This window comes from Macaca thibetana, chromosome 4, assembly GCF_024542745.1.
Source record: "Macaca thibetana thibetana isolate TM-01 chromosome 4, ASM2454274v1, whole genome shotgun sequence".
Classification (NCBI taxonomy): domain Eukaryota; kingdom Metazoa; phylum Chordata; class Mammalia; order Primates; family Cercopithecidae; genus Macaca; species Macaca thibetana.
The window spans coordinates 142,348,845-142,364,304 of NC_065581.1; positions in this window are offsets into that span (position 1 = coordinate 142,348,845).

Genomic DNA, 15,460 nt, shown 5'->3' on the forward strand with positions numbered 1-15,460 from the left:
GACCCCAGATCGGCCGGGAGAGTAGCTGTTGTAGACGGTAATTCATATTGACACGCATTTTCTAGTTCCTGTAGGAGGCAATTTTGATGTAGAAGGAGTACGGAAACATTTTGTACTTTTCGCATTTGTTGTAGACAGAGATATTTAATTTAGAAAAGACCAGAGTGGTTCCAAGTCAATGTGTTGATGATTAAGCCTCCGGAGGAACTTACATGAGTAGTTTTTCAACCATACAGTCTCCCCGCTAAATTTCTGTTGGAGAGGATGAAAATGAGCACTAGGGTAAATGATAATAAAAACATAATTCTCAAAGGAAGAAAAAAATAGGTGCTTCAGTCATATGTCATGATAAAGCAAATATTTCTGGAAACACATACCATCCTTCCTTCAGTTGTATACATCTGCATATGAGAATCATTATAAATAAACAGGAGTCATTGCGCTTAAAATGACTACGGATTTAAGGAAAAGGGATATTTTCTATTTTCAAAACACAGCACGTATTACTGAGCGTGTTACTAAGAGCAACTTTTGACTTACAAACTGTAGAATGGAGTCTTGAATTGAAGTTAACTCAATGCAACTAATATTTACTGAGTTCCACGAGGTGTGGGTCATTTTTCTGGATTCTGTGTATAGGAAGTGGTCTTCAACACAAGCAAATTTTGTCATTTTCTTATCTTGACATTTCTTACCTTGTCATTTTCATTTTTAATGACTACGAGAACCCTCAAAATACAGGCACACTTGTTTTGCTGTTCTCATGGCGATGGTGCTGACAAAAAGAAAGAAGGAAAAGGGTTGTATGGTAGAGCTAGAGCATTTATTAAATTAATGCAAATTAATGTAGGAACTCGAATAAGACAATAAATTACACACACACACAAACACACACATACACAGTCATTATTGTCAAGGAATTTATGTTTTAAATGGAGAAGGCAGAAAATAAACCACTTAGGTGAGTGTATGTATGTTAATACATGTGTGTGTTGTATATATACTCTCTACATAAGGTCCTTATAGGATTTTAAGTGATTATGACTTTCTAAGCATTCCGAATCCAATGTGAACTGTTAAATTTTTGGTTCTCATTTTTAGAAATTGGAAAAAAATCATTTTTGTCTAATATTTTAGAGGTTGAAGAAAATTTATGTTTCGTATCAACTGTATGAAGAGGTTAGAGTCATCACCAACATGGTGAGACAATTCTCCCTGGATCCATTGTGTTTCTACCTGTCTTATGAGCAAGGCACTAACTACCCTTTTGCCTAGACTATTTTTTCAAGGGTATTTGTACAGTAAATGGTCTTGAAAGATCTTGGAAGATAGAGATAGTACCTCCACCTGAAACAAAGCCTTGAAATCTGTGATATCCCTCTCCTGACCAAAAGGTAGGCAGGCTTATTTGAATTCCCTAAACTCAGAGCTACTCTACTGTAATGCCACCCACTGTTTATGCCAGTATCACGTGATGCTCTTTCTTAGCTCTGTGGGAATTAGAGCTCAAGGGAACAGTGCAAGATATGCAGATACTCATACTGCCTGCTATGCCTGAGTGACAAAATCCTTTATCTCTAAGCCAGGAGTTTTGCATCTTCCATCTGCATCCATGAAACTATAGCCAGTTAACTTGTTAGCCTGTAAGTAGAGTTAAAATGCAGATCTTTCACCTTGATGAAAAACCAATCGCTTAACTTTGTTCTCTGAGATGGACATATTAGACTATATTTTTAATGAAATTTATAAAATAAAATTTATTTTTTTTGCCCAGCATATGATATGACCAATATTGAAAGATGACATATTTGTTATTTATTATTAAAATAGATTTATTTTAACATATCAACATATGACAGAAATAGTCTCTATCACCCATTAGGATTGTTGGATAGGGTCAGTTAGGTATATATGAGATTTTTAAATCATATTTACAAATCATTAGTGATTATACTGTTATTCTCTCTCTACTTATACATTTGACTCAGTTTGGAAACCAAAATGAATACACAAAGCCATCTAAAATTAAACAAGGTGTTTATTCAGATGACATCAGAGCATTTGATTTTCATTCAATATTAATTTACCTTGCCAAATTAATGCAAAGTAATGTAGGAACTGGAATATGAGAATAAATTATCTTAATAAAAGGATTAATTAAAGCATTATTGGAAAAATAATTAAATCAAGGACTGCAGGTATTTTCAAGTAACTAGAAAGAAGAGTTTGGTTTACTGCTAAATTTAAAATGAATAGAGTAGTTTACGTTTTAAAACATTTTATTCTCTTTATTGTTAAATAAAATATATGCACAAAAAGGAGCACAAAATAAAGATATACAGCTCAATTCTATCTTACAAGGGAAACACACATGTAGGTGTCCAACCAGGTTAAGAAACCAAGCATTGTCAGTAGCCGGAAAGCCCCCTCCCATTCCCCTCCTAACTACTGACCTCTTTCCAACAAAGGAAGCCATACTGTCTTTATTTTAAAAGTAATCCTTGTTTGTTTGTTTTTAATTTTACCAACTAAATAACTATAATTTTGTTTTTCTGTTTCTGAACTTAAACGTAATCATTCATATGTAATGTTATGATTGACCTCTTTCATTCAATATTAAATTCGTGTGATTTGGCAATGTTGTTGTATGTAGTAGCTCCCTCATATTCAGTAATGGTGCATATAATTGCTTTATTTATTTATTTATTTATTTATTTATTTATTTATTTATTTATTTATTTTCTGAGACGGAGTCTCCCCTGTCACCCAGGCTGGAGCGCAATGGCATGATCTTGGCTCACTGCAACCTCTGCCTCCCAGATTCAAGTGATTCTCCTGCCTCAGCCTCCTGAGTAGCTGAGATTACAGGATTACAGACATGCACCACCACTCTGGGCTAATTTTTGTATTTTTAGTAGAGACAGGGTTTAACCATGTTGGTCAGGCTGCTTATGAACTCCTGACTTTGTGATCCGCCCACCTTGGCCTACCAAAGTACTGGGATTACAGGCATGAACCACCGCACCCAGCCCTAGAATTGCATTTTTATACACCTACTATAATATGTGTGTCCCTTCTACTGTGGAGGGAAATTTGGGTTGCTTTCAATTTGGGTTAGTTTCAGATCTTATGAACCATGATGTATTAACATTCTGGTACATGTCTTTTGGTGCACATGGAGAGACCTAGGAATGAAAATGTTTGGGTCATATGTGATGTGCATCTCCAAATTTAGTAAATAATGCCAAACTCTTTTCCAAATGGTTGTTTCACCAACCCCCCAGCAATATATGAGTGTTCCTACTGTGACATGTTCTCAGAAATCTTATTATTGTCTATAATTTTAACTTTATCCATTCTGAACAAGGGTACTGCATTATGGTTTTGGTATGCTTTCCCATCATTACTAATGAGGATAAACTTCCACATTGTTTTGGGCCATTTGTACATTATTTGTGTGAAGTGTCATTTCAGAGATTTGGCTGATGTTTATAGTGGGGTGTTGATTGCTTTAATATTGAATTGTAGAGCTTCTTTATAGATTCTGAATATAAACACTTTGTCACTTGCACATGTCGTGAATATCTTCTCCATGTCCATGGCTTGTTTTTGTTTTTCACTCTCTTAGCCCTGTCTCTTAATCAACATAATTTTAAATTTTTAAGTAATTCAGTTTTTCTCCTATGAAGAGTGCTTTTTGAGTCCTGCTTAGAATATCCCATAATTACTCAGATATTTATTCCCCAGTATACCATCTAGAAATTTTGTTGTTGTTGCCCTTCACATTTAGACGTGCAATTCACCGGATTGTGTTTTGCACATAAGGTGAAAAAGAGGTCAAGTAATTTGTTTTCCATGTCAGTAACCTGTTTACTCAGTACCGTTTATGGAGACTCTTTGTTGAAAAGATCACCTTTTTTTTTCCCTACTAGACAGGGTAACTGTTGTCACACAAAAATAATTTTTCACATGTGAGTAGACTGTGATTTAACGTAAATTTTAAACTCCACATTTTTTTATACAACCAATATTCCTCAGTGGTTCCCAAAGTGTGGGTCCCAGACCAGCAGCATCAGAATTACCTGAGAATTTGTTAGAAATGTAACTCCCATGCCTGACATACTGAATCAGAAATCCTCCCTAAAATTCAGGGGCTCACAAAGTTTTCTGCTCAGTCCTTTGAGTGATTCTAATTTACACTGAAATTTGAGAATTAATGCTTTAGATTTAACCCCATATGTATCCTTTTTACTCTTCTTTATTCCTTCCTGTATCTGAGTTTCCATATAGTAGTGATTTTTTTTTCATTTGAACACATTATAATGTTTCCTTTAGTACAGATCTGAGGGTTATAAATTGTTTTATTTGTCTGAAAGTTATTTTATTTTACTTTTACTCTAAAAATATATTTGTAAGCTATAGGATTCTCAATTAGCAGCTATTTCCTTTGAATACTTTAAATATTTCGCTTCTTTTTTTCTGGCTTGTATTATCTCTGTAGTAAAGTTAACTGTCAATTTTTTCATTATCCCTTTGAAAGTAATATCTGTCTCTAACTGATTTTATTTTCTCTTCTCATCTTTAATTTTCAGCATATTTCTGATGAGCTTTTCTTTATGTTTGTTGAGCACATAAATGCCTTCTTTTGAGAAGTGTCTGTTCATACCCTGTGCCCACTTTCTGATGGGGTTGTTTTTTTCTTATAAATTTGTTTACATTCCTCATAGATTCTGGATATTAACCCTTTGTCAGATGGACAGATTGCAAAAACTTTCTCCCATTCTGTAGGTTGCCTATTCACTCTGATGATAGTTTCTTTTGCTATGCAGAAGCTCTTTAGTTTAATTAGATCTCACTTGTCAATTTTGACTTTGCTGCCATTGCCTTCGGTGTTTTTGTCATGAAGTTTTTGCCCATGCCTATGTCCTCAAGGATATTGCCTAGGTTTTCTTCTAGGGTTTGTATGGTTTTAGGTCTTACATTTAAGTCTTTAATCTATCTTGAGTTAATTTTTGTATAAGGTGTAAGAAAGGGGGTCCAGTTCCCGTTTACTGCATATGGCTACCCAGTTTTCCCAACACCATTTATTAAACAGGGAATTATTTCCCCATTGCTTGTTTTGTTAGGTTTGTCAAAGATCACATGGTTGTAGATGTGTGGTGTTATTTTGAGGCGTCTGTTCTGTTCCATTAATCTATATATCTGTTTTGGTACCAGTATCATGCTGTTTTGGTTACTGTAGCCTTGAAGTATAGTTCGAAGTCAGGTAGCATGATGCCTCCAGCTTTGTTCTTTTTGCTTAGGATTGTCTTGGCTATATGGGTTCTTTTTTGGTTCCACATGAAATTTAAAGTAGTTTTTTTAATTCTGTGAAGAAAGTCAATGATAGCTTAATGGGGATAGCATTGAATCTATAAATTACTTTCAGAAGTGTGGCCATTTTCACAATATTGATTATTCCTATCCATGAGCATAAAATGTTGTTCATTTGTTTGTGCCCTCTCTTGTTTCCTTGAAATGTAGTTTGTAGTTCTCCTTGAAGGGGTCTTTCACATCCCTCGTAAGTTGTATTTCTAGTTATTTTATTCTCTTTGTAGCAATTGTGAATGGGAATTCACTCATGATTTGACTCTCTATTTTGGTGTATAGGAATGCTTGTGATTTTTGCACATTGATTTTGTATCCTGAGACTTTGCTGAAGTTGCTTATCAGCATAAGGAGATTTTAGACTGAGACGCTGGGGTTTACTAAATATATCATTATGTCATCTGCAAACAGAGACAATTTTGACTTCCTCTAGTCCTATTTGAGTGTCCTTTACTTCTTTCTCTTGCCTGATTGCCCTGGCCAGAACTTCCAATAGTATGCTGAATAGGAGCGGTAAGAGACAGCATCCTTGTCTTGTGCCAGTTTTCAAAGGGAATGCTTCCAGCTTTTGCCCATTCAGTATGATATTGGCTGTGAGTTTGTCAAAAATAGCTCTTATTATTTTGAGATATGTTCCATCAATACCTAGTTTATTGAGAGTTTTTAGCATGAAGGGGTGTTGAACTTTATCGAAGGCCTTTCCAGCATCTATTGAGATAATCATGTGGTTTTTGTCCTTGGTTCTGTTTATGTGATGGATTACATTTATTGATTTGCGTATGTTGAACCAGCCTTGCATGCCAGAGATGAAGCCGACTTGATCGTGGTGAATAAGCTTTTTGATGTGCTGCTGGATTCGGTTTGTCAGTATTTTAATGAGGATTTTTTCATTGAAGTTCATCAGGGATATTTTCCTGAAGTTTTCTTTTTATTGTTGTGTCTGTGCCAGGCTTTGGTATCAGGATGATGCTGGCCTCATAAAATGAGATAGGGAGGAGCCCCTCTTTTTCTATTGTTTGGAATAGTTTCAGAAGGAATGGTACCAGCTCCTCTTTGTACCTCTGGTAGAATTCGGCCATGAACTCGTCTGGTCCTGTGCTTTTCTTGTTTGGTAGGATATTAATTACTCCCTCCATTTCAGAACCTGTTATTGTTCTATTCAGGGATTCAATTTCTTCCTGGTTTAGTCTTGGGAGGGTGTATGTGTCCAGGAATTTATCCATTTCTTTTAGATTTTCTAGTTTATTTGAGTAGAGGTGTTTATAGTGTTCTCTGATGGTAGTTTGTATTTCTGTGGGATTAGTGGTGATCTCGTCTTTATTATTGTTTATTATGTCTATTTGGTTCTTCTCTCTTTTCTTCTTTATTAATGTGGCTAGCCATCTATATATTTTGTTAGTCTTTTCAAAAAACCAGCTCCTGGATTCATTGATTTTTTAAAGGGTTTTTATGTCTCTATCTCCTTCAGTTCTGCTCTGATCTTAGTTATTTCTTGTCTTCTGCTAGCTTTTCAGTTTGTGTGCTTTTGCTTCTGTAGTTCCTTTTATTGTAATGTTAGGATGTTGATTTTAGATCTTTCCCGTTTCTCCTGTGGGCATTTAGTGCTATAAATTTCCCTGTATACTCTGCTTTAGCTGTGTCTCAGAGATTCTGGTACATTGGTTCTTTGTTCTCATTGGTTTCAAAGAACTTATTTATTTCTGCCTTAATTTTGTTATTTACCCAGTAGTCATTCAGGAGCAGGTTTTTCAGTTTCCATGTAGTTATGTGGTTTTGAGTGAGTTTCTTAATCCTGAGTACTAATTTGATTGCACTGTGGTCTGAGAGACTGTTTGTTATGATTTCTGTTCTTTTGCATTTGCTGAGGAGTGTTTCACTTCCAATTATGTGGTCAATTTTAGAGTAAGTGTGATGTGGTGCTTAGAAGAATGTATGTTCTGTTGATTTGGGGTGGTGAGTTCTGTAGATGTCTATTAGGTTCTCTTGGTCCAGAGCTGAGTTCAAGTCCTGAATATCCTTGTTAATTTTCTGTCTCATTGATCTGTCTCGTATTGACAGTGGGGTGTTAATGTTTCCCAATATAATTGCGTGGGAGTCTATGTCTTTGTAGGTCTCTAAGAACTTGCTTTATGAATGTGGGTGTTCCTGTATTGAGTGCATATATATTTAGGATAGTTAGCTCTTCTTGTCGCATTGATCCCATTCCCGTTATGTAATGCCCTTATTTGTCTTTTTTGATCTTTGTTGGTTTAAAGTCTGTTTTATCAGAGATTATGATTGCAACCCCCGTTTTTTCTTTTCTTTCCATCTGCTTGGTAAATATTCCTCCATCCCTTTATTTTGAGCCAATGTGTGTCTTTGCATGTGAGATGGGTCTCATGAATACAGCACACCAATCGGACTTGACTCTTTATCCAATATTCCAGTCTGTGTCTTTTAATTGGGGCATGTAGCCCATTTATATTTAAGGTTAATATTGTTATGTGTGAATTTGATCCTGTCATTATGAAGCTAGCTGGTTATTTTGCCCATTAGTTGATGTAGTTTCTTCATAGTGTCAATGATGTTTTACAATATGGTGTGTTTTTGCAGTGACTGGTACTGGTTTTTCCTTTCTATATTTAGTGCTTCCTTCAGAAGCTCTTCTAAGGCAGGCCTGGTGGTGACAAAACCTCTCAGCATTTGCTTGTCTGTAAGAGATTTTATTTCTCCTTTGCTTATTAAGCTTAGTTTGGCTGGATATGAAATTCTGGTTTGAAAATTCTTTTCTTTAAGAATGTTGAATATTAGCCCCCACTCTCTTCTGACTTGTAGGATTTCTGCAGAGAAATCTGCTGTTAGTCTGATGGGCTTCCCTTTGTGGGTAAACCAACCTTTCTCTCTGGCTGCCCTTAACATTTTTTTCTCTATTTCAACTTTGGTGAATCTGATGATTATGTGTCTTGGGGTTGCTCTTCTCAAGGAGTATCTTTGTGGTATTCTTTATATTTCCTGAATTTGAATATTGGCCTGTCTTGCTAGGTTGCGAAAGTTCTCCTGGATAATATCCTGAAGAGTGTTTTCCAACTTGGTTCCATTCTCCCTGTCACTTTCAAGTACACCAGTCAAATTTAGGTTTGGTCTCTTCACATAGTCCCATATTTCTTGGAGGCTTTGTTCATTCCTCTTCATTCGTTTTTCTGTAATCTTGTCTTCATGCTTTATTTAATTAAATTGGTCTTCAATCTCTGACAACCTTTCTCCTGCTTGATCGATTTGGCTGTTAATACTTGTGCATGCTTCACAAAGTTCTCATGCTATGTTTTTCAGTTCCATCAGGTCATTTATGTTCTTCTCTAAACTGATTATTCTAGTTAGCAATTTCTCTAACTTTTTTTTTTGAGGTTCTTGGCTTACTTATATTGGGTTAGAAAATGCTCCTTTAGCTTGCAGGAGTGTGTTATTACCCACTTTCTGAAGCCTACTTTTGTCCATTCATCAAACTCATTCTCTGTCTAGTTTTGTTCTTACTGGCAAGGAGTAGTGATCCTTTGGAGGAGAACATGCATTCTAGTATTTGGAATTTTCAGCCTTTTTGCGCTGGTTTTTCCTCATCTCTGTCGATTTATCTACCTTTCATCTTTGATGCTGGTAACCTTCGGATAGGGTTTTTGTGTGGACATCCTTTTTGTTAATGTTGATGCTATTTCTTTCTGTCTGTTAGTTTTCCTTCTAGCAGTCAGGCCCCTCTGCTGCAGGTCTGCTGGAGTTTGCTGGAGGTCCACTCCAGAACCTGTTTGCCTCAGTATCACCAGTGGAGGCTACAGAACAGCAAAGATTGGTGCCTGCTCCTTCCTCTGGAAGCTTCGTCCCAGAGGGGCATCTGCCAGATGCCAGCTGGAGTTCTCCTGTATGAGGTATCTGTCGACCTCTGCTGGAAGGTGTCTCTCAGTCAGAAGACACAGGAATTAGGGACCCACTTGAGGAGGCAGTCTGTCCCTTAGCAGAGCTTGAGTGCTGTACTGGGAGATCTGCTGCTGTCTTCAGAGCTAGGAGGCAGGAACATTTAAGTCTGCTGAAGCTGCACCCAGAGCTGCCCCTTCCCCCAGGTGCTCTGTCCAAGGGAGATGTGAGTTTTATCTATATGCCCCTGACTGGGGCTGCTGCCTTTCTTTCGGAGATGCCCTGCCCAGACAGGAGGAATCTAAAGAGGCAGTCTGGGTACAGCAGCTTTGCTGAGTTGCGGTGGGCTCCATCCAGTTTGGACTTCCCGGGGGGCTTTGTTTACACTCTGAGGGGAAAACTGCCTATTAAGCCCCAGTAACGGTGGATGCCCCTCCCTGTACCAAGCTCAGGTGTCCCAGGTCAACTTCAGACTGCTGTCCTGGCAGCAAGAATTTCAACCCAGTGGATCTTTGCTTGCTGAGCTTTGTGGGGGTGGGATTCACTGAGCTAGACCACTTGGCGACCTGGCTTCAGCCCACCTTTCCAGTGGCGTAAACAGTTCTATCTCATTGGCATTCCAGGTGCCACTGGTATATTAACAAACAAAACAAAACAAACAAACAAAAATCTCCTGCAGCTAGCTCAGTTACTGCCCAAAGGGCCTCTCAGTTTTATGCTTGCAACTCAAGGCCCTGGTGGTATAGGAATCTGAGGGAATCTTCTGGTCTGCAGGTTGTGAAGACCATGGAAAAAGTGTAGTATCTGAGCCAGAATGCACTGTTCTTCATGGCACAGTCCCTCACGGCTTCCCTTGGCTAGGGTAGGGAGTTCCCCAACCCCCTGTGCTTCCCGGGTGAGGCAACACCACACTCTGCTTTGGCTCACCCTCTGTGGGCTGCACCCACTGTCTAACCAGTCCCAGTGAGATAAAACAGGTACTTCAGTTGAAAATGCAGAAATTACCCACCTTATAGGTTGATCTTGCTAGGAGCTGCAGACCACAGCTCTTCCTATTCGGCCATCTTTCCAGCCACCTATTGCTTTACTCTTTTATCACTCTGTTTTTCTTATATTACTTTTTATACATTTTAAAAATTCTTCATGGCATTTATAAGGCTTCTTGATTCTATCTTGATGACTCTTACCTATTTTGGAGTGATCTAAGTCTTGACATCTTCAAATATCACTTCTGCTTCATTTTATTTCTCCTCCGCTTCTGGAATTCCAGTTATACACATATTGTATCTCCTCACTATTTTCTCTATATCTCTTACTGTATCATGTGCATTATTCATCATTTTTTTCTCTCCATCTTTTATTTTGGATATTTTCTGTCTAATGTGTTTTTCAGTTTATTAAGTCACTCTTCAGCTCTTTCTAATTTGCTGCTCTCTGTCTTCACTGTCTCTTCATTGAATTCTTTTTTTTTCTCTCTTTTTTTTTTTTTTTTTTTGAGATGGAGTCTTGCTCTGTCACCCAGGCTGGAGTACAGTGATGCAATCTAGGCTCACTGCAACCTCCACCTCCTGGATTCAAGCAGTTCTCCTGCCTCGGCCTCCTGAGTAGTTGGGATTACAGCCACCTGCCACCATGTCCTGCTAATTTTTTGTATTTTTTAGTAGAGACAGAGTTTCACTATCTTGGTCAGGGTTTCACTATCTTGAACTCCTGACCTCGTGATCCACCCACCTTGGCCTCCCAAAGTTCTGGGATTACAGGCATGAGCCACCACGCCCGGCCTCATTGATTCTTACTTTTAATTATTGTATTTTCTGATTTTAGGATTTCTACTTGATACATGCACAGAAATATACACACACAAAATATTTTTCTATATCCTTGTACATAATAATCAGTGATTTTAAAGTCTTTAATAACTCTAATATTTGGGTCCCTGGTAGATATGTTCTATTATTTATTTTATCTATTATGTTTATTTTTAGTTGTATTGCATTATCTTTTTCAGTGTATGACTCTATCTTTTTATTATATACTTGTCCTTACACTTGCAAAATAAATTGAGGCCTAGGATGATGTTATCTGTCTCCAAAGAGTTTTTACATTGGCTTCTCTCAGTCACCTAAAAACACTGGCACTCATGGACAGTTGGGCACTAGAACTGCAGATCAACTCAGTCCCATTTCAGGGAATAAAATTGTTTGGAAATGAGCTGCACACTCTTTGAGGATAAGTATACTTCTTGCAGTGAACTGAATGTTTATGTTCCCTCCAAAATTCATAAGGAGAATCCTAATTCATAATGTTATGGTGTTTGGAGGTGGGGCATTTGTGAGGTGATTAGATCATGAGGGCAGAATTCTCATGAATGGGGGGATTAGTGCTATTATTTCAAACCCCATAGAGTTTGTTCACCAATTCAATCATGTAAGATTACATCAAGAAGATGGCTATCAGTGAAACAGGAAGCAGCCCTCATCAGACATATCTGTTGGTGGCTTGATCTTGGACCTCTCAGTCTCCAGAGCTGTGAGAAATAAATTTCTGCTGTTTATAAGCCATTCAGTTTATAGTATTTTTTGTTATAGCAGGCAAAACAGACTATGATGCTTCTAATACACTTCCCCTTTATAAGCTATGGACTCTAACCAATCCCCCAGAACTTCAAAGATGTCAAAAGTAGTGGTCAGCCTCTCAAATGCTAAGCTGTTCTCTCTTCAATCATCAAGTGTCTCCAGTGAAAAAAGTAGCCCCAAGTACTGGATTTATATCATCTAAACTTCCTCTGATTCTACCATAGTAACTGTCTGATATCTCTAAGCAGAACTTGCTTATATTTATTGTCACTTCTAGACATCCTCAGCCAGAGAATTGATCTCCCAAAATACCTAAACTGATTCTTTTTCCTTACGAGACTGAAGAATAACTTAAGCCAGTTTCCAAATGTTCTTATTACTAGTAGACGATTTTTTAATGTCAGGGATTATAATTTTATATCTCTATCCATATTTATGTATATAATTAGAAGATATTTAGAAACTATTCCACCAGAAGAAACTATGTCTGCATTATTAAATCACTACTGGGAGCTCACATGTTCATAACAACAACAAAGAATTTTACTTAAGCACTAAAACATATTTCTAAATTTTCCCTTTAGTATTTATTTTTTCATTGCTTATTTATTTCATCATCTGCAAGTATGACCCACAGACAAGTGATAGCTGATACCAAAAGTATGGGAAGAGATTTGTAGACTTAAAATTTAATTAAATTAAACTTTAAAATTAGGAATTATTATTTAACTTTTTATTTTGAGAAAATTATACATTCACTGCAGTTTTAGGAAATAATACAGAGTGATCCCATGGACCCTTAGCCCAGTTTCTCCCAATGGTAACATCTTAAAAAATGATATGGTTCAGATCTGTGTCCCCACCACATCTCATGTTGAATTATAATTCCCACTCTTGGAGGTGGGGCCTGATGGGAGGTGATTGGATCATGGGACCACATTTCTCATGAACAGTTTAGCTCCATCCCTCTTGGTAATGTCCTCATGATAGTAAGTTCTCATGAGGTCTGGTTGTTTAAATGTGAGTAGCACCTTCCCTCAACTCTTGCTCCTGTTCCTGCCATGTAAGACACCTACTCCCTCTTTGTCTTCTACCATGATTGTAAGTTTCTTAAGGACTCTCCAGAAGCAGAACCCACTATGTTTTCTAGGCAGCCTGCAGAACCATGAGCCAATTAAACCTCTTTTCTTTATAAATTACCCAGTTCCAAGTGTTTCTTAACAGCAATGTAAGAATGGACTAATACATAAAACTATGCTACAGTGTTACAATCAGGATATTGATACAAAAAAGAGTCTGACTAAAATGGTCAACACAGGCATCTATCATGTTGTCCTTGTAAAGCCAACTTGCTTCCTATAAGTTCTATTTAGCCCTCAGACCCCAAAAGACCAGTTCCCCTGATATATCTAAAGGGACCAAACACTTTAGAATCTTCTTTCTGCTCTATCTCTATATTTAATGTATAATTTAGAAACTAATTCACCAAAAGAAACTATGTCTGCATTTTTAAATCACTACCCAAAGCTCACATGTTCATAACGACAACAAAGCATTTTACTTAAGCATTAAAACATATTTCTAAGTTTTCCCTTTAGTATTTATTTTTTCAGTGCTTATTTATTTCATCATCTGCAAGTATCACTCACAGACAAGTGACAGCTGATACCAAAATTATCTGTAGGTAGTACTACAGATAAGTTAAATTAAAAATGAGGGTATTACCTTTAAAAGCATTGCATAGAATAGATGTTGCAGATGTAGTTGGCAAATTCTCAGAACAGACTCTTTTCTGTATCAATATCAATATCCTCATTGAGTACTATATTAAGAAATACCTGAAACTGGGTAATTTATAAAGCAAAGAGGTTTACTTGGCTATGGTTCTGCAGGCTGTACATGGAGCATAGTGTCTTCTGTTTCTGGGGAGACCTGCTGTATTACAGGGTTCATAACTAGGAGTCTCCTAAACACAGGGGAACATTAAGAACAATGAAATAATAATTTGGCAATCATCATTGTCATGAGAATAATTCACAATCACCATTGTCATTGTTGTATTTAATAGGCAAAGTGCTTACCTCCAGATGTTTACGTCAGTTTCTTCTTTCTTTTTTTTCAGATCTAGGTAGAACTACATATAAGTTAATTAAAATGAGGGTATTGCCTTTAAAAGCACTGCATAGAATTGATGTTGCAAATATAGTTGGCAAATTCTCATTTCATCTTAGTGTTGTGTTATCAATAATATCACACCTTCACAGAAGCCAGTAACAGCGAATTGATCCGGCTAGTCCCTTTGTGATAGAAATGCTTTCCAGATATCCCGTTAGATGCAGTGGAGATTGTAGTGCTCTCCTTTCTTTCTGAGCAGTAATAAGGAGGTGATTATATTAAATCTTATTAGTCTGAAGAGTTTTATCTAAAATTATAACACATAATATATACAAATATTTTTAACAGTTTTCATTTCATGGATCATATTAAATCAAGTTTTTGGCTATTTTATTTTATTTTGCAACGTTACACTCTACTTTTAATAAGGGCCTTCACAAAAGGATATAATTTGCTCAAGTCACTTAATTCCATGGGTCAATTGTTCCAACATAATTATACAGGTAGAACTAGATTGAAATAATCATCAAGGGCCACCTCAAAGAAAAACACTCCCTAATAGTTTTGAGAGGGGTATGTGTGCATGACTGTGCATGCACGTGTGCAGGCAAAGACTAACGAAGATCTGGATGGATATATAAGAGTCTCAACTGTTTTTAACATAATCAGCAACCATGTGCTCAATCCTTGGGCAGCAGCTTGATATGAGCGATGCAAACCCCCATAAAGCGTCTATTTAGGGTGAAGATACCTCAATAGATAAACATATCGAAAACTGCTATTTTGCTGACTCTCTCAGAGTGATCATTTCTTAAATGAATGCAGTTATACCTAGGACTGTCAATGGCAGCAAACATGGCTGTGACTAAATGTCACCCTGTTGGTGATGTGTCATCAGTAGGTAAGAACAAAGTCAATTCTGCCTCGTTGCTCTTGTTTTGAGACATGTAATTTCGGTTGTAACATATTTTTCTACCAACTGTTCAAATTTGAACCCCTTTCATTTTCTCAGGAGTAATTTTATTCTCAAAAATATTGACAATCTTGTAATTGCATCCTATCTGTTAAAAATCATCCAATAGGACCTGGGTTTGTTTTAGTGGAACATGATTAGCTAAACTTTATAAGTGTTAGAAGTAAGTTTTTTAACACAAGCACAAGCGAGTTTGTTTCCAGGGTTCCAGAAAACTGGAAATCATATGTCTGTCTATCCTGCCTCATAGCCCTCGCCTCTAGCATGCATTAAACACTCAAAAAGGCCACCAGTAGGGAAAAAAGTAGAAGAAAAGTGAAACTCATGAAGGTTAAAAAAAAAAAAAAAAGCCCTGATATGTTCCAGATATGGGCCATGTTTTCCTTGTGGAAATACTTCATATGATATGCAAATAAAATATTTCTAATTATTTAAAGTAATTCTTTTTGACATTTGACTCAATGTGTGATCAATTGCTGTGATTTCTTTTGCACTTCAGTTGAAAAGTCCTCTGGAAACTGTTTCTCTTAGATTTCCATTCATTCAC